Here is a 27,421-nt window from a genome sequence, read left to right on the forward strand (position 1 = left end):
AAATTCTGAAAATAGGTACTGATTGAGCCAATACCTCCTTCCTTGCCACCATTTCTGCCTGGCACACTGCTCTTACCCTTGTTTAATAAAACTTGCCTTTTCCTCCCCCTTTTGTTTCTTTGCCCCCTTGAGGGAACAGATGACACTGTCATTTGGGTTTTGGTTTTACCTAGGACTTGGAGTCTCTCATTTATTGCATATCACTCTATTAACAAGGGTGAGAGCTAGCTGTTCATTAGGACTGGACTGATAATAATGGAGAATTCTTATTTAATTAGTAGGAATGTTATGTCATAATCAGCCATAGACATGGATGTTTGCTTCTATTTAAAAAAAAAAATTGGACTTAGCCTATGAATTTGGAATGTGCTATCTGTGAAGGTCATGTTACCCCGGAAGCTGGCTCAGCACAGCACCCAGTGGTGGCTTAATTCAACTCCAGCTGTTCTTGCAGGTTCTAATACAGTGACATATCTTTGTCCTCTCCCGGTTCCCATTCCTTTCCCAACCCACCACTCCCTTCCCACCCACCCTCTCACAACCCACCCTTGCCAAGAGAGAAAAGAGCTCTTTTTTACCTTGTGGTGGGTGTCATTCATGGTTAAGATTTGTATTCAGACAGCTCTGGTTAGTGACATTGGATTGGTCCCTGGTGATCTTGGCCTCCTCTACTCATGACTTTGTATAAGTAGAATTGCTTTCCAAGACCTTTGTGTGTGGTACTGTGACTTGAACTCAGAGCCTGGGCAGTGGACACAGTCCCTTAATTTTTAGCTCCAGGCTGGCACTTTGGCACTGAACCCACAGCTCCACTTTTGGCTTTTGGGGATTTTTTTGTGTGTGCTGGTTAGAGATTAGAGTCTCATGCACTTTACTGTTTGGGCTGGCTCTGAATCTCAGATCATAGCTTCCTGTATAGCTCTAATTTAAAGGCATCCAGCCAGGACATAGTTTTTTTTTATTGCTTATAAAATGAAGCTTCTGTAGTGCATATTTCCTAAGGTTTTTATTTTTATGTTTATTTTTAAATCAACAATAGTCTCCTAGTGTCCTACAGGTCAGAGGAAGGGCTTCTCCACTTGATGTGGGGGGCATTAGCCTTGTTAGCAGTGAATGGAAACAATGTTTTCTTTCCTTGTACACCTTCTTTTTTATTTTCAACATTTGCTTGGTCTTTCATTTATTTTTATTTTCTCCCCTAATACTTCTTCTCTTTCTGGACTTTGTATGTTTCCAAGGGTAGAATGTGAATCTCCATTGACTTAGGCAGGCATTCACTTATATTCATTCTTTTGTTTGCTTACAGAAAAGCTTTCCCCATCAGAAACTGTCCCAGCAGGAAACCAAGATTATTACATTTGGAAAGACTTAAGTGTAGATGAGAAAAGTTTTGGAGAAGTTTTATGTGAAGTTTTAAGTGTGGACTCAGTCCTACTAGAGGAAACCTTACTTTACCTTTATCTAAATGGATGGATTACTGTACTCTCAAAGAATATCAACCTGTGACCCACCTGTCCTTTCAGGGAACACCACTGAGAATACATTCTATTTTCTTACTGTTACAGATAGCTTCCTAGGAGGTGGAGTTGCAATCATCCTTGTTCTGTATCTTCTTAGCAACTGTCTCACTCTTACAAAAGGGATAGACTTTTCAGATTGCCTTTATGGAAATCCTCCCTCTGAACTTTCACATAGTCAAGCCTATTCAGATTCAAAATTAAAAAAAATATAGTAGGAAATATAGAAAGTTGAGAAATTTATTCTGTTTACCTTTTACGATCTGATTGTATACCAAGGATATAGTCAAAAGGATCAAATTAAATACTTGATTTTCTCTATTTAAAAAAAATACCTTTAGGCCAAGTATAGTGACACATACTTGTAACACCAGTGATTTGGGAAGTATAGATATGATGATTGTGGTACAAGTACAGCCTTGGGCAAAAAGGGCTAGATGACAATCTACCCAGTAAGCATGAAGTCCCTAGTTCAAATCCTAGTACTTCAAGACAACCACACAAAGCCTGGCTCACACCTGTAATCCTAACTACTCAGGAGGCTGAGATATGAGGAGCAAAGTTTAAAGAAAGTGCAGGCAGCAAAGTCTATGAGACTCATCTCCAATTTACCACCAGAACACTGAAAGTGGAGCTGTGGCTCAACATGGTAGAGCACTAGCCTTGCACAAAAGAGCACAGGGACAGTGCCCAGGCCCTGAGTTCAAGCCCCAAGACTGATAAAAACAAAACAAACATAAAACAACAACAAACAACAACAAATGATCCTCCCCAAACCTCTAATTCTATCTCCTCTAGCTTTTATATCTGAGTGCAAGTAGATTATAATTGACTCCTCTATAAATTACATTTCTGAAGGCTTTGGAATGCATCATGTAATGGCACTTGAGGACAGACATACTTTCAATGCTTCTTTCCATTGTAATGCTGCTATGTTTTGAAACTAGGCTGTGCTAAGTGGCTTCTCTTTTTGTTGGAATTTCCATGTTTGGAACCTACTTGGGACTTGAGGACAGACCTTTTGTACTCTCAGAAGGTAGAAGGATGAACTCTCCTCTAGGGAGACATCTGCAGTAGCATAGCTACAGTAGGTGGTGACGGTCGTTGTAGAGGTGGTATGACTTGTACTGCTTTACCTTGTGTCCACTGATGAAAGTAATTTACAGAGATGAATTTTCCTAGAAAAATATGTCTTGAGTTAGGAAAGGAAATCCAAAGGTGGCTCCCATCTCAGCCTCCCATGCTACAGCTGAGGTACAGTGACCTTGTGCGTTGTGTACTGCAATGTCCAAGCCATTGTACCAGAGAGTTTTTCATCCTGGAATTAATTTGTTTGTGGTCAGTTTCTATGTCCTATCTCAATAAACAACTGGGGATAGCCAATTCCCAGCTTGTATGCCACTTTATGCTTTATAACTGATTGTTTGTAATTCAATCTGTTGCATTTAGTTTAAACAAATGAGATAAGCAAGTTTTCTGGGTTATGCACAAAATTTCTTACCAATTATAACTAAACTTCTAGAGATGGCATACAGTGGTCTTGTTTGTTTCCCTGTTCTTCAATGTGTTGAAAAAATTCCATATGTTGTCCCTTATGAAATATTAATTATAAAGTGGGCATCATAGAGCAATAAGAAATGTGTGTATGGAATCAAAGAACCACTTCCAGGAGCCATTGCTACAATAGTAACATGATTTTAAATTTTTATCAACTTCAGCAGTGGAGTTTGACAAGTAGTCTATAGTCTCATGAACACAGCAACCTAACTGTTGAGAATCAGTGCCTTCAGAATTTGGTTGACTTAGATCTTTTCTCTGTACCCTTTAAGTCCTTTTTTAAATAAAGTTACTAACAACCCGTTCTCCCCTGGCTCCTAACCTAATGTTGTGACAATTGGGTGATTTTCCTTTTAATATTTCTTTATCCTTAACAAGTTACAGATTCTGGATAGGGCTTCTATGAGTAATAATCCTAGAAAGTAAATAGGGTTGGATTCTCACTTTTGAATCATCTTGTCTTCTGTCTTATCATTCATGACTAATCTGACAAAGTCCTCCTGTTTGCTCTATGAATCAACTTCTTTGTTCATTCAGTATCCAATGGAATTCCACTTTAATAACCTCCATTTCTAATCTTAAATTGATTGTCAACCCATACACTCTGCAAGCATTTATTTCAATACTATCCCTTTGTTTTCTAGTGCACAAACTATTTCTCCTTAGCATTAGAGCAAACTATTTTCAAAGTAGGGTTCTAGCTAGTATTTTTGTAGCATCATGATGGGAACCTCCAAGTTTTTTCTTGGTTGTTGTCAAGCATTTCACTTGTCATTTCATTCTTGAAGGAAAAGGGCAAAAGGTATGGGCTTGAAGGGTGTCTTAATGAATAGATTGTCTGAGAGCCTTAGTGAATTGGCCCCTCTGAGAGATGATATAGTTAGATCTTTGAAATGTTTACTATCTCGGAGATCTGCACATAACCATACTCACACATCAAGGAGTGTAGTGGAAACTGGCCTGGTGCCACCTGTTTAGTTAATTTGTCCACGTCTTTTTCTGTAATAAGTTATACCAAAGTATGTACCAAACACAGTGTGATGGACATCGTAGTCGCCTATTGGTCACAGCCTTCTCTCTTCTTCATCCCTGCAATTCTCCTGGAGGAATGAAAAGTTGCTATGTGTTTCTCAACAACCTTTGTACATGGACGATGATATGAAAAGTATGGAATCATGTGGAATTGCTGGTCTTCTTCATCAAAATCAATAGACTAGCAGCAATTTTTGTGAGATTCAACTTGGAGATTTCTTTTGGTGGACATTCTACCTAAAACAGCACGCTGCATGTTAGGTTGAAGCCTACTGTGAAGCCTACTTTGCTTATTTCTGGGGATGGGAGAAATAAGAAACAAACCTATCATATTTGGAAAAATCTCTATATTAGGAGACTAATGCAAAGTCCATCAGTCTTAGAACTCTTTGTTCTGAAAGTTATAAATGGGTATTATAATGGGAAATGCTTTGAAACTGTAACCGGTGTGTTTGCTATAAATAAGAGGGGAGCGGAAGATCAATAAATCTGCTGAACCTGAGAAGGAAGAAAAATTAAAAATAAAAATGAGAATTGTACCTTTGAGTATTAATGCATCCCTGAGAGTGTGAGTGTGTGTGTGTGTATGTGTGTATGTGCACACGTGAATATGAAATCAAATACTTGCTAAAGACAGGGCATACTAAGTTATAGCCATTAATGTGTGCGTAACTCTATTGCCTGAGAGACTTTATTAAATGCAGTGGCCAAGAAAATTGACCTCACTTTTCTTTTCTTTCCTTTCTTTTTTGGGTTGGACCCTCTCACGCCACATAAATGAATAGAGCTGACAACTTACTGGTTCATCAATGAAACAATCTTAAATTATGAAGATGTAAGAAGAATACTCTACACTTACATTGTTGCAGTTTGAAAGGTAAGTGTCTTCCTATAACATCAGGAGGTATTGACGTTTGTAAACCTATGAGACATATACTGTTGGGGAAATGGACCCTTGGTTCCATTGTCCATCTGTCTTGGGCTGGTAGGAGTGAATGAAGATGCTCTTATGCTTTCTTCATTCTGCCTTTGAAAATGCGAAATCATCATTTGCAATACCCTCCAAGTGTGTTTCCTGCGATATACTCACCGATTGCCTTTCACTGGGTGTCTGTGTGGCAGTGACCATGTGGTTCATGTGGAAAGGTTTTGCCCTTGTTTCTATCAGTTTGCTATATTGACGAGTAAGCCATACCTGTCATTATCAGACTTATTTCTTAATTCATGTCTTTTTGGTGAAGTACAGAAAAGAAAATATTCCTTAAGAAGTCCTCTCTTTCTGATTCTACTTTCTGTGAACTTACTGTGTCTTTAGTGACAGATCGAATCCCCAGTTCTTTCTAATACCTCAAAATTGAATGGAGTAGTCACTCCACTTCTGAAGGGGAATCATGAAATGCCTGCATTATCACTGCCCCCCCCCCTTTCCAGCCCTGATTTCTTTGTTTATTAGCCCCCACCCATTTATTTGAACCTATGGGCTCATAGTGACCACTATGAGGATTCTTTTGGTTGGGGCTCTCTGTGATTGTCATGCAAAAGTTCAGTAGCACCATTTACCCCTCTAGGGCAGGAGCAGATATTCATTAGTTACCCTGAGTGCCTGCTGCAGTGTTAGAGCAGTGTCCAGGAATCCCTGTAGCTCCTGCAGAGCGTGCTTCTCAGTGCTGCTGAGCCCTCTAGAGATGATCAGCTTTTGGAACAACATTTAGCAGATCCTACTTCAGTGTGAAAAGTGGCACTCTGCAAGCAGAATTACCTTCTTCATGGTCCTCAAGTTGCTTAATTTGTAAATTGAGAATAATTGAAGCAGAGGGAGAATGAGATAGGAATGAATGTGGTATTCACTCTGTTTCTTTGGTTCAAACTATCCTAAAATAGAGTTGTGGTCCCAAATCATTTCATTACATGATTCTAGGATGTCACCTGCTGTTTTGTGTAGCATCGGATTGGTTTTAAATATTGGTGATACTTAACTGTGCTTGTTACGAACTACAGGTGTGCTCTGCTTTAAGAAAACTTAGAATGGCTTCAAATTCATGCGCTCAAGAGCCATCCCAGGAAGAGGCGATAATTTGTATACTAAAAATAGCTTGGTTTTGATCAAATAATTTATCAGAAGTTTACTTTAAGTAACTGACTCTCTTAGAGCATTTAAAGTATGATTTGATTTGAAAAATCAATGGCCTCTCACTCAACTTTTGAAGACATCTGCTGTGGAATGTGAGGCAGGTGAAGGAAGGAAACCTAGCAACAAGGAGGGAGGGTTTTAAGTGAGCCATGTGGGGGTTCATTTTCATTTAGAAAATAACTGGCTTTGTATTTCCCAGGGAAAATTTCTTTGCCTTTATCACCTCCAGAGAACATAAAGGGAGAGGGAGGGGAAACTAGGCCAGTGTGAGTTTGGGAAAGATAAATCTATTCCTTTGGTGGGTCACATTCTGCATTATGCATGTGCGTAACAGTTGAGGTTTGCTTTGATCCTGACTATTAAAAGTTTATTTTTAAACTCAGACTGGGCAGAGATCCAGCGATGCTCTTTCCCCTGCAACACATCCTGGGTTTCAGGTCCCCAGCCTGGCAGAATGCAACTATGCAGCAGGAAGTAGTTGGAAAGTGTGGATACTTGATGGGTGCTGAGGGTTTTTTTCCCCTCCCCTTCCTCCCCTCCATTTTTGAAATTCAAATTGAATGCAATTTTCAGCTCATTTGAGCCAGAATATACTGTTGCTGAGCTTCAGTGGCTCTTAAATTCAAACTCACAGGAGAAAACAGATATCATCTGTCACAGAGGGTGGGAGAAGACTCCACATTTTATTCATAGGAGGCAGAGCCCTAGTAACTAATTCACACCTTTCTGACTAATCCACTAATCATTCACCAGCCAACTTATCAAGTAATCAATGGAACCATTAAGCAACCCATTTTACAAAGTCTAGGAGTTTATTCCCTTGCTTTTTAAAAATAATGGTCCACTTTCTATTTTTGTATCATCGGTATTTTAATAACCTTTTTGCAAACTGAGACAAGACTATCTTGGCAATCCTTATTCCTGCCCTTCCTGACTATTTTTATTGTTTCTATCTTTAATGTCTGTGTCAATTCTATTTCTTTATGACTAAGTATTTAGCAGAAGGCTTAATGCTGGCTGCATAAGGCCAAATGTCAAGATATTTACTTATTTATTTTTACTAAACAGATTGTCTAAAAATATGCTTCTATCTTGGGGCAGATAGAAGTGCCAATTAAATGAGTAAGTGTCATTCATACAATTCTGCAGCTTAGGAGTGGCTAATCTGCAGGGTGGATACATCAGGACACTACCAGAATGCCTATCTGTAAATTTCTGCTACTGGGCCCATGCCCAGGGAATACAAATGGGTTTGAACAATGATGATTGGAAATTCCTTCTCTGATTTACTAAAGGATATGATAAGGCAATTTTGATCCTGAAATATAGGCCATGTACTTTCCCATTGATGCTTAACATTGACTGTTGTAGTGTAAGCCAAAATTTGCACGGGAACATGCAGAACATTTGCTTTCTCTTGCTCATGTCCCCACCCCCCTTGCCTTTTCTCAAGGTCCACGAGAGCCAAGTAATTATGATGTTATTGCAAAGTAAGTGGGAGTAAGACAATTTGATCTCTAAGTACTACTATTTCTAATGAAGTTAATCAGAGCATAACCATCAAGCTTGGAATTGAAAAATGCCTTTTAATAAATGTATGATTTGGTATACATTTTACATACATATGTGTGTATGGCATACATGCGTGTATGTTTTACTTCCAAATTTTATATTCACTTTTACGGTAATGAACTCATCAACTGCCTTATCCTCTTAATGTCAATGTGTTTGTTCATGAAAGCCCCGTAGAAGACACTTACTTCATTTTCCTGCTAAGAAGGAGACCCTACCACACACAGGATACCATAAAGGCATCTGCACATCCATGTTTATTGTCACACTAGTCAAAAAAGCTACGCTATAGAAATAGCTCAGCTGCTGTTTATCCAACAAATGAACTGAGAAAATGTATGTGTATATACATACATACATATATATGTACATTTGTGTTTATATATACACATACCCACATGTAAATACACCCAAGGAAATTTTATTCATCCATCAGAAAGAATGATATGTTATTTGCAGAGAAACAGATAAATCTGGAAAAAATCATTTTGATTGAAGTGAGTCAGGCTGAGAGAAATAAAGGGCACAGATTTTCTCTCATATGTGAAAGTTAGATCTAAAGAGTATGCATATATACTTTAAAACATATATAAAATACATAGATGATTATATCCATACACAGACACACAATCAGACTAAGTGTGGTTTATGCAGGTGTAGTTTTTCATGGTGGAATCTTCTTGAACAATTAATAGACAGTTTAACAATATGAATAGCAGGAAGCTGAAATGTGTCTCGTGGAGGTGGGTGAGGGTAAGGAGGCGGAGAGAAAGACAAATGGAAAGAGGAATGGTGGATGAATAGAGTCATCATACTCAATACACATATGTGAAAATGGAATTAGGAAACTTGAGGAGATGAGTGGAAGTGGGATAGATGCCAAAGAAAGAGAATAATGGAGGAGATGACATCGATCAAAATGCACTGTGCACATAAATGGACATGTTAAATGGAAACCCCTTTGTACAACTATTTGAAAATACTTTTTTTAAAGAAATGATACCCTGACAGGTTTTGTACCCCAATCATATTTCATTATAGTTATTGACATATCATATAAGAAACCAAAAACAACTATGATATTGTGATTTATAGTAAAGAATATATATATACATTATATATGTAGATATAGATAGAGATATAGATATATGGTCCTCACCCCTGACATGGAGCTCATAATCGCTGAAATTTCCTGTGTGATGGAAGTGGAGTGTCTGTCTTTTACTCTACTTTGTGCTCGTATTTCTCTCTCTCTCTCTCTCTCTCTCTCTCTCTCTCTCTCTCTCTCTCTCTCTCTCTCCCTCCCCCCTTAAGCTTCTGAATGGGGGAAGTCATCAGAAATAGCAAACCATGATTTTAAGATTGGAACTTTCAGCCATATATCCCCTAAGCCAGGGGCTGGTGCCTCACGTCTATAACCTTAGCTACTCAGGAGGCTGAGATTTGAGGGTTATAATGTAAAGCCAACCCAGATAGGAAATCACTGAGACTCTTATCTCCAATAAACCAGCAAAAAGATGGAAGTGGAGCTGTGGTTCAAGTGGTAGAGCACTAGCCTTGAGCAAAAATTTTCAGAGACAGAGCCCAGGCCATTAATTAAAGCCCCAGGATAGGCACGAGTGTGCATGCATACATACACACGCACACACACACACACAAACACACACACACGTCCACTGTATCTACGTGGAGTCTCCTTGAAAACGCCTGAAGCACAGGGTTCATATCCTGGAGCCCGGGGAACATACACTTGGTTCTAAGAAGACAGGGCACCAGAAATTGGGAAGCTCAGTCCTTTCCCTATTCTTTTCTCTATATACTTCTTTATTTACAACTCACTGATGTATTTTGTAATATTCATTATTGAGACAATAAACTGGGCACAATATTTCTTTGAGTTGTATGAGTTGCTCTAGCAAATTATTTGAATTAAGAGAAGCGGGTGGGTGTTGGGAACCTCCAATTGACAGCATGTTCATACATAGTTGTGCATATCCACAGCTTTTGAGGAATATGTCAGGTGGTAGTGGTGGGGACGGAATAGCCCTAAACATATAGACTGTGGTGATGTTGTTACCAGGTAGACGATGTCGACATTACATCAAATTATAGGCTAGTTAGTTAATAACCACTGAAGAATTGATTATCAATTGATCGGTCAATTAATCTATTGTGTATATGGGGGGAGTTTGGGTGAAGATGTTCTGTGTTGAGTGGATTGATCAATCAGATATATAATATAAATATATGTATATATATATACATATGTCATATATATACATATATCAGCCACTGTGATGCTCAACCACATATATGGCAAGACTGAGAGAGACTTTTTTTATTTGAGAGCCATTTCTTAAAATTAATAGACTAACGCAGGAGTGGACATGAAGGTAGAGCTAAGGAACTGGAAAATATAAGTAGAAAAAGTATCGGAAGTTAGGTAAATAGTGTACAGTTGATTGAGAATGGTTAGGACTCTTGTATTTCTTTACTTACACTTACATAATCCTGATGCTCACGTCAGTCTCTCCATCTGGCCTGGTAATGCACTCAGGAGATATGGCAAGTAAGAAGGGCATAAGTCTACTCCCAGTGATCACTTGCATATATATTGTTTCATAGTAAACATTCTTTCATATAAAACAGGATATGCTCCAAAGTTAGTAATGGTAAAAGTAAATATGATAAATACTAGACCAATAAAATCATCCTTTATTATTATTATTATCAGCATCATCAAGTATCATGTACTGTGCACAGCTGACATGGCAATAGGTTTGAACCCACCACTATTATCACAAATGTGAGTAGTACATTGCTCTAAGATTCTGGGATGGCTCCATCATATGGTCATAGGATTTGTTTTTAACCCATTTATGATATTACTGTACCACCAAGTAACATGATCCTGCATATTTGTAACATTGCACTTGGAAAGTATAATTGGAACCAGTGGTTCTATAATATTTCCTATATCCTCCACCCTTTTAAAGTGCTTTAAATTGAATAATATTGGCAACTGCCCTACAAAAGCAGTTGCTGTTATCTAATTTTAAAGGTGGTATAGATGAGGTAAGAGAAGCTCAGAGTTTGGGTCCAATAAAGGAGAATATGGCCTAGTGGCAAGAGTGCTTGCCTCCTATACATGAAGCCCTGGGTTTGATTCCTCAGCACCACATTATAGAAAATGGCCAGAAGTGGTGCTGTGGCAAAAAAGAAGCCAGGGACAGTGCTCAGGCCCTGAGTTCAAGGGCCAGGACTGGTAAAATAAAAACAACAACAACAACAACAATAACAAAAAGGAGCTGTGGTTTAAATGCAGGAAGACACACCTTGAAACTCTACCTACTATACAGCCACTGGACAAAGACATTGACAATTGCCAATCATCTCACTACCCAGAGATTCTCTGCGACACTGGATGAATAGTGTAACGTTTGGGAGGCCTAGAAAGGGTCAGTTGTAACAGGATTTGAAGTGATGGGGAATCTCAGAGATCACTCTCCAATCATACATTAGCCTGGAGAATAAAAAAGTACTATTGTTGTTGGTCGACAAGTTGAAACCTTACAGGGATGACACAGGCAAAGATTTTTAGGAAAACCAGGGTTTGGGAGAAAAATCAAGACACCATAAAAGAACTAAAACAGGGAACAGGGAAGAGAAGATAAGAAAGGCATCAAGAACCATATTATGAAGACAAGCAAGGAAAACACCAAGGAAGGAGTTGCTACTTAACAATATGGCAGGATGTGGAGAGATTTTGTAGTGGTGACCATATTGATTATTGTCCAGATTGACTTGCTTTGTGGGTGAGAGGAGGCACTATGAATCATTAGGCCAAGAAACTAACATAACCCAGAAGAAAAGCTGGGATATGGGTATGCTTGGTTTCCAGGTGGGCAAAACTAGCAGATTGCTGAGTCCCCATGAGGTAACAAAATATCTCCCCTTGAGCCCTTATTTCCCAAGCATCTGTCATGAAAAATGTTGAATGATAAGGGTAAAGATGTATATGAGAAAGGTTTTAAAAATAATTTGAGGGGAAATAAGAAGCAGGGAGATTTGGCCAGAAGCATCGTTGCTCTTTGACATTTGTCTGGAGTCTGCCTACCTCAGGGTAATCATTGTGGGATTTGGAGGTGCTAACTGCCACTCACAGTTGCTTCTGTCTGAAACTTCCTCCACAACCCCTTGTCAGGCTTGCTGGGGCCTCACTTGCTGGCTAAGTGTTGACATACACATTTCCTCTGAGCAGATTTTTCTGGTCTCTGGTGTTGTCTTTGTCTTTGTTGTTGTTGTTTTGGTGGAACTGTAATAGGATATGGCTTGGTGCTTGCTAGACAGGCAGTGTTCCTCCTGAGCCACACATTGAGTCCATTTTACTTTAGTTATTTTTGAGATAGGGTCCTAGATTTATGCCTGGCCAGGACTGGCTCTGTGTCCTCCTACTTTATGCTTTCTGCATTGATAGGATAACGGGCATGCACTCTACCATCATGCTTGCCATTCTTTGCTGTGATGGTGGTTTTGGAACTTTTTGCCTGGGCTGACCTTGAACCACAATGCACCTGATCTCCACTTCCTAAGTACTAGAATTACAGATGCAACCCACCACACTTGACTATTTTTTTTACCTCTAGCTCAAGGGAAAAGTGTATTGGTACCGTTTACAACTCAGTCTCTAAGAGCAAAGTATTATATCCTTACCTGTTTTTTGGCTAGTTTGGAATTTCTGGAAGGAGAAGAACTCATGATTCTTGGCATGTCTCCTGTTTATAACAAAGTGAAGTACTGTCATCTTAACAAAGTTTTGATGATCAAATCTATCTCTAGATACAGAGCCATTTACAGCAACCACGAGGTGAGAGAAGGAGCACTCAGAGTAAGTACTCTGAAGGTAGTGTGACATCTGAAAATCAGAGGTTGTGTCTTAAGGAGAGAGTGCTTCTAAATAAATATTGGAAGGAAGTGAGTGTGGGGATATTCAGGTAAAAGGAGTTTGGATCTCAGGTCCAAACTCCTCAGTTCCACATATTAGGTTCTTCTACTCACCCCTATATGCTAAATAAACCCGGTGAAGGGTAGATAAAAGAGATTTATTATGTGGCAGCCATGGGAAGACAACACTTCAGTACATCTTCAGCTGTCTTCAGGGGTACTGTCGTTTGTCTTAGGAGGTTATGTAGGTAAAATGAGGAAGGTAATGTTATACAGTGAGCAAATAAAGAAGCACATTTTGAGAGTTTGAATTTTGGAGTCTTTATTAGCGGGCCAGTGACTGCATGGTGGACTGCATGGTGACTAGCAGCCAGCAAAAACACCTAACACTGTTAGGAAACTGAGCCCATGAAGGCTAGAGAGGAATGAAAGAACAAAACCAATACCAACAAATCAATTCAGCTCCAATGGAGAGTTGAGGTGGGACACCATGTTGACCAGATAAGAGCCAAGGGACAGGAGACAAACATGGAGACATGTAGCATGGAGTAATGGTGTCTGAGCTGGTCTGGGCCTAAACAGGGATAGGTCAGGAGGCAAGGTCATAGGAAATTGGAGTCCCAGGCACTGGACTGACAAGTTTAGTAACCTATAATCCCAGGTCCCCACCCCTGCCTCCATGGATTCAAGCATGCCCATCACCTAGGAAGCAGGGGCTTCACCTTCCTCCATCATGAAAACAAGAGGCCAGGCCCTACCATCTACCATGTGGCCAAGATGGCACCAGACAGACCCTAACTCCCCACTTCAGTATGTAAAGTTCAAACAGTCTCAACTCATAGGTATGGTCAGAGGTGGTCACAGGGACATCGGGAGGTCTGACAATCCATTGTTTTAGGACGGGTCAGTTGGGGCCTCATTACAGTAGGAGTCCTTGATGCCTGGAAGGCCATCCTGTCCTTTCTGGATCTGGGATGGGTGCAAAATGACTGCAGGAGAGAATGACTCAAGAAGGACATAGGGCACAGATGGAAAACGGAGGTGTCTACGATACCTAGCCTTTATCGTGCTCCTAGTTACTTCAAGGACCCAAGTTAGGAGTCAATGCGCCCCTTACAAGGGCATGCATATATGTCCTTTATTTGATATTTATGGGGAAGGGCAAAGTGGAAGATAGGATGAATGGGGAGTGAGCCAAATTCACATCTTCTTTAGTACTTGGGGATCAAAGAGCAATATGGATCCAGAGGAGATCTGAAAGAAGTGGTTAGAAGACAGCTTAAGGAGGCAAAGAAGAAGAAGAATGGGTGTGAAAAAGGAGAAGTGAGTCAGAGGAAGGGGAGTGGATGTGAGTCAGAAAGGAAGATTGCATAATGAACTTGGCAGAATGTCTCTGTCTCTGAAGTGAGGAGAGTAGTGAGGGGTCATAGTTAGACTCAGAGAGGCAAGATGCCTGGTGATTCTATAAGGTGTGTAATGTGGATGAGGTAAGAGTAATATGCATGGGTGGGAGGAGATTTGGAGAGGTGTGAATCAGACACAGTCTCTTTGAGGATGTAGAGGGGCTCTTGGCATTACTGGCAAAGCAACTGTTCTTGAAAAGGGATCCCAGGTTTAGCATCTTTACAGCGGAATGGCATCATGAGGAAGAAGGGAACTGAGAGACTTGCATTCAATAGTTCCATTCAGCTTCCAGGGATAAAAGTCTAAACAGGCTTAATGTCATCTCTTATGCATTTTGTGGCCTACCCTCTGTCCACCTTTCAAAACTTCATCTAAGTCAAAACCACTATGACACTCACTTAAGCCTTACATTATTTTGATTTTTTAGTCGTACTATTCTATCTGAAATGTTCTGTGTACTCTTTGGGCTTTGAATAGGCTAATTCCTACTCAAATTTCCCCTAGTATGGTCTCTTTCCCACCCCTGTATACACACACACACACAGAGTCAAGTCTTCCTTGCCTGCTTTCAAGCAGTGATTTCGTATTTCTCCCCTTTTGTGGAATATACTGTTATACCTTGACAGTCTCCTTTCTCATCTTGATGGTCTTACTGAATCTCATCTTCTAGGACTGGGCCTGACACAGAAGTTGTACTATAAATGTTTCAGGAAGGAAGCGGGACTAGAAAGAGAAAAAGAGCGACTGAGACAAGGGAGGGAGGGAGATTTTTGGTAATATGTTTGCACCAAAATTGTTGACAGTGCCTGACCTGCTTTCTCTGAAACAATCAGGCTTGATTTAGGTGTGATTTAGACATTTACACAGGGTCTGATTTTTCCCCCTAGTGAGAAACTTCACCACTCACTCCATTTCTAAGTATATAGTTCACTGACACTGAGGCCATTCACATTGTCATGTAGATATTTCCAACACCTATCTGCAAACCTTTGTTACCATATCAAACTGAAACTCTACACTTATTAAACACATTTTATTTTCCCCTTAACCCCTGGCATCCACCATTCTACTCTGTTTCAATGAGTGTGACTTCTATAGGAACTTCATATAAATGGAGACAGATAATATTCATAATGCTGAACATAATGCTTTCAAGGTTTGCATCATATAAATATCCTGCCCGTGTTAAGGTGAAATAATAATCCATCTTTTGTGTAGATACACCACCCAATCACTTACTGATGGACAAGTGGTTTGTTTCACAGGGCTCTATTATTTTTAATAGTAAAATAAATAACCATCTTGTAATCTAGTAACCTGGAGTATGGTCAGTGGCTAGTAGATTCGAGTAGAGGAGAAAAGATAGACTAGGAGATCATCTCTGTGCTTGGTAAAGTCACCAGCCATGTTCAGAAACTTGGAGGAATAGGAGACTGAGGAAATACTCCAGTTGGGACATAGTGGGCAAACATGAAAAAGCTAACAAAATGGGGACCATGAACTTCACATAATAGTAAATAGTGAGAGCAGAGATTGAAAGAAATCAATTTTCCCTTCCCTTCTTACTGAAATGGAAGCATGGGATGGATGAGAAGGAACAGAAAGAAACATTACCTAAGTAGAGGCACTGGGTGAGAGATGATTAAAAGTGGAGGAGAAAGGAGAGTTGGCCATCAGTGAAAGCAGTCATTCCACCAGTAATAGCAAAGGAAGATGGAACAACTACGAGGAAGAGCCTTTAGCACCACAGGATCTGTTGTTTCTTCCTATAGTTGGTAACAATATGAAGAAGGATTTCACACTCAATATTCAGCACCATTTGCTTGCATTCTTGTTATCTGGACTAATTTGGGTCCACTAAAAGGAACCATTGGGGCTCACCTCATGACAGTTTCTCATGTGCACGCATTCCCTCAGTTAAAGACAGGAGCTAGATTAAGCTCTTGTCCCTTTTAGACCTGTTGATTAGCATCTGAATTAATAAGCTTGAATTGACATATGTTTTTCCTAGGGCCTCAGCTCACAGTGCTAAAATCAAGTGTGCCATGGCAAGAAACAGTATTCTGTATCCGAGAGAAACCAGTAGTGTGGAGCCCATTGCAGGCCCAGCCCAGCAATCTCAGCTGCTCAGCCTAGAGGCAGAGCAGGTAATATCTCAAGCCATTGCTAGTTCGGAGATTGTATTGTCTTTTTGGAAGTCTTATTTTTTTTTCCCTTTCTACTTCAGACGTTCAGCACGTTCAGCACGTTGGCCCATTTCAAGTTGCCTCTGATCTTTAGCTGCTGCTTCTGAACCCCTTGAATCCATCCTTGGGGAAATTCTCACTGGTCACTTGGCCCAGCTCCCCCAGGCCAAGAAAGTCTCCTTTGCTTTGTTTCTACTTAACCCTTGCCCTTCTGGGTGGTGAGGGGCTCTCTCTGGGCTGCCTCCCTTGTAGTCTGTTATTGCTTGCACGTGATTAGCAGGTGGCTTCTAAGCGGAAAAGAACATTGCCCCAGGCATTGCTCTCCCATAGGCTCTTGCCATTTTGCTACAAAAGAGAAAACTGAAGCCTTTGAAGAATATATATACACTATTCATGTACTTAGAAAGAGAAAAGTGTCTAGAAAATGGGAAGAACAGTATTCGATTTTACTTGGTTATCAGAGAGTAGAACTAACAGGTTATGGCTCAGATTGCTTTTGGAATTAAAAAGAAGCAGTTACCATTTCTAGACAACTTGTAGTTTAGTGAAAGCTTTTTTTTTTTTTGAGACTTTCTCTCCAGACAGTAGTCTCCCAACAAGTTATATTCCAGTGAGACAGTGTCCATGAAATATAATATGGGGCTCTGTTGGGTTATGGAGGCTCTGTTGGGCTGTTCTTATGCATTCAGCATTCAGAATTCCACTGCTGCTCTTTTGATTAGATGAAAAGCTACTTTCTCTACCTCAATCCTCCAGGCCATTTTGTCACCTACACAGCTGCCTCAGATCCCTCAGGGGAAATAGTATATGCTTCTTTCAACATCTTGAGCTACTGTCCTCAGCATTAAACAAAACATTGTACTTACTTTTTTTCCCTGTCTCTAAACTATTACAGAAAGTACTATGTCCTCAAGAAAGAAAAAAAAAAAAAGATGATGATGAAGGAGAAAACAACAACAAAAAAATGTAACTGGTACATTTGAGTTTTTTTATGGCTACTTTCTCTTCTGTTCATTCATTTTTGTGGAAAGCTAAAATGTAAGCAATAATCATAACTTCCTCCCTGCCTCTTGCTACATACACATTAGGACACCATGTGATATTTGTGATTCAAGGGGTGTAAGAGCCGCATGACCCCACCATCTGCCCATTCTCTTCTATGGATGTTCTTGGTTTTCCTGGTAAGGGAGCTAGCTGTGTCCTAGGCAATTACAGGAGCAGACTAGGCCAGAAAATACCCCCTCTGCATTTACTCGGGATTTAACATGTCACATTCCTGCCCACATTCATCTGTACTGCTGCTTTCAAATGTGTGCAGACCTGTGGGAAGACAGGGCCTGGTCCTCTACAAATGCCAGAAGAACCTCTCTGGGCCTCCAGCTATAGGAAACATAGATTCTTCAATCTGGCTCATACTTAGTGGTGGTGTGCTACATTTTGGTGCTATCTGAAAGGTGGAAGTGTGTGGCCTTTTTTCTTGCTTGGTTTAGATGGTTTTGTCCTGATAGGATCTTGGTCATCGAACAGCAAGTCTACTAAATAAATTAGGAAAAGAGGGACACATAAATACATAGAGAGACACATAGACACACAGACACAGACAGACAGACAGACACACACACACACAGAGCAGAGAACACAGAACACTCAGAGGGTGTTATCTTGTATTTGACAACAACCTTCGAAGAAGGTAGGAAGTTGAATCTTCCTCAGAGTTACCGTTGAGCTTGTATCAGTGTTTATAGTGTAACCTGCAGCAACAGTGGCTCCTTATCCTGTCAAAGTCACAAACCCAAGTGGATTATTTAGTTGTAAGGTGAGTTGAGATACAAAGATGCCACATTTTGAGAGGTCGAATTAGGAGTCTTTATGAGAGGTCTGCAAATAGACTACTGTCACAAAGATCCACAGCCCAGAACAGACCTTACACCAACTTTTAAAGACACAAAAACCACATGCTTGGGTGGTGATAAGGCCCCAACATAAAGGCACCAGGAGAGGCACCTAGAACAGGGTTTCCCTGGGACTAAACAACATGATGCATTTGCCTCTCTGGGTCAAAATGACATGATACATGTACATATCCTCTCTGGGTCTAAACAAAATGGTATATCTGCAATTCAGAGGATGGCTGTCTCAACAGTAGGCCTTAGAAGCTGGATGGACTCCCCTCTGCCCCATCACCTGGTTAGGAAGGCTGTGAGAAAAAGGTGACTTACTTAGGCCTAGTTTTTCCCTTACTTTACTGTATTTCCCTCCATGTGTACTCTGGGTGGCCTCTATTGTCTGATCAGGTAGCTTAAAAAAGTGATGACCTATTGCAATGACCCAGAAATCTTTCCTCAGCATAATCCTCTAGATAGTGGGTGATGAGATAGAGGTGAGACCCAGGGAGCTTTGGGATGTACTGGGTTGGAAATCTACTTAAGGAAGACAACTCCCTTTTATTACCAACTCACTGGGGGCAACTGGGGACTGAGGAGCAATATACAAAACTACCTTGGGTATACATGGAGGTTGAGAATTTCTCATTTCCCCTGATGTGGCCTTGCTGTTTGCCCCAGTCATTATTTCTACCTCCATATAAGTAAAACTCAAGCTGGGTCTATATCAAGAATACCAAAAAGCTATGACGTTCTCCTTTCGCCTATTTTGCAATGCTCTTTGGATTGCCATGGAAGCAATAGTTTCAATTATGGAGAGCCAAAATGGCAACTTGGATATCAGGTGTGGGCTCCCTTTTCCCTGTGGACTCTGACTTGAGAGCAGCTTTGTATGTGGATTTTTTTCCCCTCCTAGGCTGGATTATATTATCTGCTGGAACAGACAGCTCTTTTGCTTATGGAATGAACCAAAAGGAGCTAAAGTCCTGGCTGAAGGGGCTGCTGGCCAGAAAGGGCCCTGTGGCAAGGAGCTGGACTTTTTGTCTCAGAGACAGCCTGCTATGCTGAGTACATACTGCTCTTAAGAAGCAAGTGAATCATTGCTTTCAGGCTTTCCCTTCCAACCAGCAGAAATCTGCATGTTAGGATAGGGACTCGGGTGAAGTATCATCTGGTAATCATCCTTGACAACATTCTGGATTATGCTGGGGGTGGGAGGCTGGGGGAGACAAACAAGTAATTCCATTTCAGTAGTGGTGGCAGAAACACACTAATCACTGCAGCTTTCCAATCAGAGCTTTGGAGGCGGAGATGAGGGAGAGGAAAGACTTTTTTGTTTTATCCTTTATTTCTACATCTGCTCGTTCACTCTTTTTGAATTACTCCTTGGGTTTGGAGAGGGACCGTACCCTATCTACGTACTTCTAGACTCCCTCACTTGGAAAGCCGTTGCAAAACTAAATAATCTGGCCCCTTAGGTAATCATAAATCATTGTCTACCTTCTTTGCTCCTTGAGCAGACCTTTTGGATACATTCATTAATTATGGCTGCTGCCTACTGGCATGGCGATGGCTGAGTCACCTCTGTGGACATCTTTCCTGGAACGCCTTATTCCTGACACTGCGCCCCTAAAATCAAAGGCAGTGTTAAAAAGGCCCCTCTGGTGGGATGGACATCCAGATGGTAGCGATTGAAAGCACTGTGCCTGCAAAAGATAAAAGAAAAAAATAATAAAGTGCTGTGGCATGACTGTGTGCAGGAGAATTGAAGAAAAATGGTAGTATGGGCAGAATACGCTATGGTCTTTAAAACCCAGTACAGCTGTTTATAATCTTGGGCAACCCCTGAAAGAAGTAAGATCTTGATTCTCGGGTCAGTAGATTTGTTGGCTCCACCGAATAGCCTAGTTAATTACAACCCCAGTTTGTGAAAGCCAAGAATGGCCAAGTAACTGGCACCATGCTTCTGATGTCTAATCCTTTCCCACATTATTAAAGAAAAGAAAGAAAGAAAGAAAACAAAGAAAAAATGAAAGAAAGAAAGGAAGGAAGGAAGGAAGGAAGGAAGGAAGGAAGGAAGGAAGGAAGGAAGGAAGGCCCAGTTTTTGGTAAATCTTGCTTAACTAATGACACAGTCCCTGTGTTTGTTTGGTTTCCACTTTCAAGGAAGCTTTGCCACTAGGATTTTGATTTTGGAGTTTAGGCATGTTAATTAAGCTTTTGTAGGGAGCGGAGGGGTTCTGTTTCTTGTTTGTTGGTTTAATAAGATTTTGTGTTAAGAATGGCACTGCGAATCTGTCAAAATTAGCTTGGCTGCATGTGTGGAGCACAGAGCTTTGAGACCCTTGAAATGTCTGTTTTTAGGACATCAGCAGGGGGCTAATGAAAAGGCTTTGTTGATTTTAACGAATTGCAAGCCACTGTAGCCAAAATAAATATAATCTGCTTTTTGGATTAGGTGTCACAGATGATTTTACCTACTAACAGTGATTAAAGTGCCCGAGTGGACCAGACGCATAGCTGCTCTCTGGTGACTCTTGCTAAAATAGCAATAAACAGAAGTAAATAAAGACTTAGGGCATTAGTTATCTTTAATAAACAGTGACACCGAATATACAGAGTACAGGCCGTGAAGGGATAGGAGCAGGGGCTTAAGGATGGTTGGGTGTCATTCCTGTTCTGTATACAACAGTGTGGTTCTTATGATGGCAAAAATTCTGTGATTGTTAAAAAAGCTAGCATGCTGGGGGGGAGCATTTGTGTGTTGTTGTATGGTTGTCGGAAGCAGCTAGCAACCCAGATCCACCTGGTTTCCTTGGGTCAGAGCTAGTTCCTCGCCATTCTGCTCACAACTTTCCCCTTAGACTGCAGGACCAGAGTTGAGACCTTGCAACCAGGATTAGCACATGTTGGAAGTGTTTATTCATTGTAGGCTTATTAACCTTCTTGTTGTAATAATTCTGCCCAATGCATAAACAGAAGACCAGCACTGTCTCCCTCCTTGTACACTTCCACTGTGATGAAAAGTGTGGCTTGTCCCATCTCAGAAGTCTGGTCCTCCTGTCTGCTGGGGGAAGCAGCACACTGCATTTTCTCTGGTGAGAAATGGTGAAGAAAAGAAGGTTCCTTGATTGGCAGGGAAGGGAGGTGAGAGCTGAAAACTGTTTTCCCTAGGCAGAAGAATCAGCAAAGTAGGAGAAGCTATGGTGTTTCTTTTTATATTTATGAAATTGTTTAAGTAAGGCTGTGGCTACTTCATTTCTGATATTAAAGCAAGTGGCCAGCGGAGCTTCACTTAGCTCCCTTCCTGCTGAAGGCAGGGATTAATCTGCGTCTACAGATGTAGGAAATGCTATGCCCAAAGCCTAGGAGTGAGTTGTGCAAGCCCGAAACAGTGGCTTTCCATTCCTATGCATAATACCATGGCCAGTCCCACTGTTGAGCAATCTGAGGTAGCACCTACCCACCACCCATTGGGTCCCTCCATGTGTTAAGCACTGTGATAAGTGTTCATAGATAATGTGCCATTGATACCATACAACACATCTCTTTATCCCATAGATGTCTATTGAGCCATGTCAAGAGCCAGACTCTACCTTAAAGGCACACTAGGGAAGCTAAGCCTTACTGCCTTATACCTGTCTTCTTAGCTACTCAGGAGACATAGATCTGGAGGATTGAAGTTCAGAGCTAGCCCCAGCAGAAAAGTCCATGAAATTTCATCTCTAGTAAAAAGATGGACTGCAGACTTGTCTCCAGTGGCAAATCATCAGCCTTAAGAAATCCAAGTAAGCATCAAGACCTGAATTCAAGCCACAGTATCAGAAGAAGATAAAAAGAGCAGGAAATAAAACAATCAATACAAATTCCTGTCTTCTTGAAGTTTCTATTCCACTGAAAGGAGTTAAGACAATTAATGCAATTATTGTGAAAGTATTGACTGCGTTGGAAGATGGCCAGCCATTGTGATTATGGAGGGAAATCAGTATAGGGAAGTTGTATTCTTTTTCTCTCCCAGTATCTCTCTCTGGAATGCAGTCCTCTTATTTGCCACTCCCACATAGCTGGGACCACTGGCATGGACCATGATACCTGGCCTGAAAGGTCACATTTCTAAGTGAGGTGAGAAGAGAAGCCCCAGTAAGCAGGTAAGTGGGAGAGGAGACGTGCAGGCAATGCGTGAAAGACTAGAAGATTCTGGTTTGGGGAAGGCTACAAAGCAAAATTAAGCCTTGGTCCCAAAGAAGGAGCCTGTGAATGTTGGAGCAGCAGCAGGAGTCAGTGGTAAGAAGAAGACAGGTATGCAGGACATTGGAGTTCATTGTGAGAACTTGGTTCTTTGCTCTTGAGAAGATGGGAAGCCCTTGGGAGTTTTGTACAGAGAAGTAGGTAATATAATATGTGTTACTTTCTCAACCCTGAGATCTAAGTGTCACTGTCCTCATACATGAGTGGAACATGGAAGGCAAAAGTCACCACGTGAGTTGGGCTACAGTGGCTCACCCCTGTAATCCTGGCTATACAGGAGGCTGAACTCTGAGGACTACAGTTAGAATCAAATCATAGTAGGGAAGCCTGTGAGACTCCTATTTCCAATTAACTACCAAAATACTTGAAGAGGAGCTATGGCTCAAGTGGTAGAATGCTAGGCTTGAGTGAAAAAGCTACGGGACAGTTCCCAAGCCCTGAGTTCAAGCCCTAGTACAAGGAATGAATAAATACATGCAAACATAAATTAATAAGTAAATAAAGTAAATAACAATCATCTAGCGATTAAGAGATAGAGAGAATAGGGTCTTATTCACAATAGTCCTCTTCCCCTAAACTTGATGGTGGACAAGTCTGTATGCACAATGTCTCTCTTATCAAATTAGAGCCATCTGGTCCGCTGTGTTTTTCTTTAGTGAAGCCTTTGAATGTCTGGATCCAGATCATGTATTCCCTGGACCATTCAGGGTACCCTTTGCAGCTTCAAGCTCAGTTTCCAAGTGCAATAGCAGATCAGAAGGAAATCTATGTACTAGAGGTCACACCTGGGATTTGAATGTGGTTCTGCTAGCAGCCTGGGAACCTCCTGTCTTGCTCAGGCTTCATGCTGTTTCCTTAGTACAGGGAACTTCAGACATTAAGGGGCTTGCATCATATGCAAGGAGCAAGATAGCCATGATAGTGACCTTTCCCCTAAACATTCTTCCTTTTGCCTCTTCATTCATGCTCTAGAACAGGTCCTTGGCAGAGAGCCAATTCTCTACTGGATAGTCTTGAAATCCTGTAGCTAGGGAAGGTAACGAGATGACAAGTGTCATAGCTTTGCATGAAAGCAGTCTTTGAAGGATCCCATAATATATTTTTCCAAATCCTATTAACTTCCATGAGGTGGCAGAGGTCTTACTGTGCATCATTAATGGTCTATTCCATCACATTTCTTTTATGATATGTTTGGAAGATAAATAAGCATTATTAAATATTCTCAAGTAATTCTTATAATGAATTTGAAGAGCTATATCCAAGCAAGCAATTGTAGACACACAATAGTGCACATACAAGCACACACACATACACACAGATACACAAACACAGGGAGGAAAGGAAGGAGAGAGAGAGGGAGGGACAGAAAGGAATGGAGGCAGTACAAGGGAGGGAGGGGAGAGAGAAAGGGAGAGAAAGCAATTATTAGGTTTTCTGTGCACTTCTGATTACTATTGGTTATCTTCATCTACTACATTTGAAAGATTTAAATCATACTTTTCTTTTGTGAAAAGGTATGCTTTGCTCAGTTCAATACTAAGTTCTGGAAGTTATTTTTCTGTTTTGTTTTGTTTTTGTTTGTTTGTTTTCTGTGCCAGGACTGGGGCTTGAACTTGGGGTCTGGGTGTTGTTCCTTAACCTTTAGTCACTCAAGGCTGGTGCTCTACCACTTGAGCCACACTTTCCACTTCCAGATTTGGGGTGGTTAATTGGAGATAAGCATCTCACAGTCTTTCTTCAAACCCTGATCCTTAGATCTCAGCTTCCTGAGTAGCTAAGATTAGAGGTATGAACTACCAACACCCATCTTGGACAGGTGATTTTCAAAGAAGAATTTGCATCCAAACTCTGTCTGTACCAGCACACATTGCTCTTATCCTTCTTTAAATAACCTTGTTTTCAACCTTGTATTTTCCACTAAGGAAACACTGTGCCATGAATGCCTGATCTACAACTTCAGCTTGCTGCTGCCAAACATTTTCTTCAGAATGTATCTAAAACCCTGAAGTTCTACCTTTCCATAGGGTGTATGTGGCATCTGCCACCATTTCTCTGAATAATCTTAACAAGATGCCTGTGTTACTGTACTCAGTCTCAGATTTATTAGAATGTGGTTGAATACAGGGGCTCTGTTCATTTTCCATGGAAGTCTTCCTTGGGTGTCTGGCATTTTGAAATATGAGGAAGTAATTATCTCATTATACTACCATACATTGACAGGTGGGATGGACTTGAGCAGAAACTTGGTTCTGCTTAAAATTCAAATTAACACCCAGGTCAACTCTGTAGTAGTGGAGTAACATGATATTCCTCCTCCTGGTGCATCTAATTCTGGTGGAGAATGTGACTTGCTCTTTTCTGATCTCTAGGGAAGGCGTCTAGCTATGGTAATAGTCTGTTTGTTTTTCCCCTTGCATTCTTGAAGTAAAGAATAAAAAGAATGCATTCTGCATTCGTAAGTTATTAAAGAAGCAAACTGTTTACTAGAAGACACGGTGAGCCTAGCAACAGATTTATACTGGTTGGTGTTCAAATTTCAGAGCTGCTTTGCGACTCTAGACGGTCATCTAGCTGTATGATTAGAGTCCCCACGTCCCCACAAAAGCCTTTGAATATGATGTTTCTCAGCTTAGACCCCTGAAGTGCTATGTCTAAAATGATTAACATTTTGACAAATTGAATGTAAAGTTATCAGGGCCATATGAATGGTATATTGTCTACTGAGGGACTGACTAGTAGCCTTTGCTCAGCAGGTGACTAAGAATTAGCCAGTCCTTGGAATCAGAGCACATAAGCCTGTGGGGCTCACCTTTGTGATCTTCAAAGGGAGGGAATGCTAATTACCATAGTTTCTTGGGTGGCTAGAAAGAAATGCTTTTACTCTGAAATGGAAACATTAGAGAAGGAAACACATTTACACCCACGTATAGTTGATTCTGGGATACAAATATATGACCACATCTGTAAGAATTATCAGTCCTACTGTTTGCAATTTACAAAATTTCTGCTATTCATTTAATGCCCCTAAAAATCCCATGAGAGAGCACTGTAGGTTTTGTTATCTTCATTTAATAGATTAATAAAGTCCAGAGTTTTTAATTAATATATCTGGGGTTACAGATTTTACCCTGATTTTTTTTCATTTCTTGACTTCAAATATAGAGCTCTTAAACTAATGTTACTTTGACTTTTCTAGATTATTTTTCTTTTTAGTGATCGTTCTATTCCATTATATTTATTTTAATCAAAAGTGCTGCCAGTTGATCACAGAAATTTGGGGAGACGTCTCCTCTGAGATTACCACCTCTTTTAAAAGAAATCTCATAGCAAAAGGGTTAAGCCACAAGATTAAAAAATACTTTAAAAGATTAAAAAATATTTTAAAGAAAACAGTTAAAGGAGGCCATAGGGACCTTCAGTCGAATCCCATTATTTCACAAATGGGCAGAAAATGGCTTATCCAAATTCCCAGAGATGGCTGGGATCAGATGAATGAGAAGAGTCCAGATCCTTAACACCAGGCCCCATCTTTTGCAGCCATGTACTATGTTGTAGAGTGTACAGTACGGCAGCTTACCAACTACTTCAACAGTTCTTGCAAAATTATAAACTTATATTTTCCCTAATATCAAAAAAATGCTTAGGATGAGAATATAGGTAGAGAAAACATAGTAGTTTGCATGGGGTGCTTATGACAGCAAAGAGGGATCAGTATGTATACACAATTATACACACATACACACTGTTTACTGTCAAGAGTTTTGATTCACAGCAAAACCAAGTTGAATAGATTTCCCATATACCCTTTGTATTGCACCCTTTTCCACCGACAGTACTCAAAGCAGACTTTCATATTCCTCTCAAGCAATGAACCATCACAGGGATGAGTCCTCACTGCCCAGAGCCCCCTGCTTACCTCAGCCTTCCACTCTAGATAAGGCAGCTTCACGAAGTTTCTCTGCCCCAAAGATTTCCAGGCTGCATTTACTCATTCTCTTTCCCTACCCATTCCTAACATTTCCCTTCTTCCCTACCCTCACAAGCAACATAGGTGTATGTGTGTGTGTGTGTGTGTGTGTGTGTGTGTGTGTGTAGAAATATTAATAATGATTTTATTGCTACTTTGATATTCTTTTTTGAAGGGGACCTTATTTTATTTTTATTGTAGAGTTGATATCCGGAGGGTTATAGCTATGTGAATCAGGTAATGAGTAATGAGAACACATTTTTTGAACCATGTCTCCCCTTTCATCACTGTCTCCCAGTTTTCCCCTCCCATCCCCATCCATAAGATATCCAGTTCATTTTCCACATAGTGTCTAGTAAGTATCACTGTTGCATTTGTTCATCCTTATTACACCTTTTACATCGATTTCTTCTCCTTCTCCTTGTTGTTGTTCTTGGTCTTCTTCCTCCTCCTCCTCCTCCTCCTCCTCCTCCTCCTCCTCCTCCTCCTCCTCTCTTCTTCTTCTTCCCTTCCCCTTCCCCTTCCCCTTCCCCTTCCCCTTCCCCTCCTCCTCCTCCTCCTCCTCCGTTTCTTCTTCTTCTCCTTCCTCTTCCTCCTTCTCCTTCTCCTCCCCTTCTTCCTCTTCCTCCTCCTCCTCCTCCTCCTCTCCTCCTCCTCCTTCGTTTCTTCTCCTTCCCCTTCCTCTTCCTCCTCCTCTTCTCCTTCTCCTTCTCCCTCCCCTTCTTCCTCTCCTCCTCCTCCTCCTCCTCCTCCTCCTCCTCCTCCTCTTCTTCTTCTTCCTCTTCTTCTTCTTCCCCTTCCCCTTCCCCTTCACCTTCCCCTCCTCCTCCTCCTCCTCCTCCTCCTCCTCCTTTTCTTCTTCTTCTCCTTCCTCTTCCTCCTTCTCCTTCTCCTCCCCTTCTTCCTCTCCCTCTTCCTCTTTCCTCCTCCTCCTCCTCCTCCTCCTCCTCTCCTCCTCCTCCTTCTTTTCTTCTCCTTCT

The 27,421-nt window shown here is 40.9% G+C and overlaps 1 protein-coding gene across 8 annotated transcripts in view; it reads left to right on the forward strand.

The window, feature by feature from the left end:
- The window catches only part of Esrrg (estrogen related receptor gamma), a 589,495-nt gene that overhangs the window by 167,532 nt on the left and 394,542 nt on the right, over nt 1-27,421 (forward strand). For all 8 annotated transcript variants that reach the window (XM_048356654.1, XM_048356650.1, XM_048356657.1 and 5 more), the window contains exon 2: nt 4,892-4,983. The gene's annotated coding sequence lies outside the window, so the exon portion shown is untranslated. The remainder of the gene's footprint in view (nt 1-4,891; nt 4,984-27,421) is intronic.

Source organism: Perognathus longimembris, chromosome 11, assembly GCF_023159225.1.
Source record: "Perognathus longimembris pacificus isolate PPM17 chromosome 11, ASM2315922v1, whole genome shotgun sequence".
Taxonomy (NCBI): Eukaryota; Metazoa; Chordata; class Mammalia; order Rodentia; family Heteromyidae; genus Perognathus; species Perognathus longimembris.